This window comes from Penaeus monodon, chromosome 20 (genome assembly GCF_015228065.2).
Source record: "Penaeus monodon isolate SGIC_2016 chromosome 20, NSTDA_Pmon_1, whole genome shotgun sequence".
In the NCBI taxonomy this organism is placed as follows: domain Eukaryota; kingdom Metazoa; phylum Arthropoda; class Malacostraca; order Decapoda; family Penaeidae; genus Penaeus; species Penaeus monodon.
The window spans coordinates 32,472,173-32,473,117 of record NC_051405.1 but is presented as its reverse complement, the minus strand read 5'-3'; positions in this window follow the sequence as shown (position 1 = coordinate 32,473,117).

Below are 945 nucleotides of genomic sequence, written 5' to 3'. Positions count from 1 at the left end.
AGAGTGGTGTTGGCCAAGATGGGCCTGGAATCGGTGGCGGTCACGAAGGCGTGGCCACACTCCCTCCACTCCAAGAACTCCTCTCCCCATCCCGGCCCCACGCCCACATACCCGTCCTGATTATCACTGACTTTCCCCTCGTCTTCGTTCTCCGCAGGTCCGTCTCTTTTACCCCCGATAACTCCCGGAAGTTCCCGAAGGCGATATGCCATGCGCATGTGCCACGCCCACTCCGCATCCGCCTGTCGGTAATCATATCTCGTCTTGAAGAGCTGCCGAAGTCTCACGTCCCTGGAGGAGGGAAGGAAAATGGCGCTCTTAAGAGGCAAGGCATCGTAGTGTCATCAGAACCGGCACTTAAATTGGTTTCTTTTTCAAATTACTGGAGTATGTTTTACCAAATATCTACTGAAAATGACTGTCGTCGAATGTAAAACAACCACGGAACACAATTCCATGGAGTACAATTCTCTTCAGAGTGAGTTCTTTCCCTTACGAACTCACCACGCGCGGGGTGGGTCGTAATCACGCTGGGAGAGTGTATACCACGACCTAAAGACTGCATCCAGAGCGTCTCTCTCTCGATACTTGAGGCGAGAACACGATACGATACCAAGGAGGGAAGGGTACCGTGCTGCATCCGTGACCCACCTGAAGGAGGAGATTAGAAGACGTGAAAGGGGGAAATGGAGAGGAAAAGCAAAAGAAGCTCAGGCAAGATGATGAAGGAATGAAGCATCTTGTAAAATTAAATTAAATTTAGAAGCATGGAAATGAGGGGGGAAATAAAATTTAGAATCAGAGGTACGGATATTAAGAAGCTCCTTGTAAGAATAAATAAAATTTAGAGGAGGAATTAACAAAAAATAAAGATGAGGCAAGGAAGGAGAGTGCAAGACGATGTGAATGATTACTGAAAATGAGAGTTTCGAAATCATCCTGTAA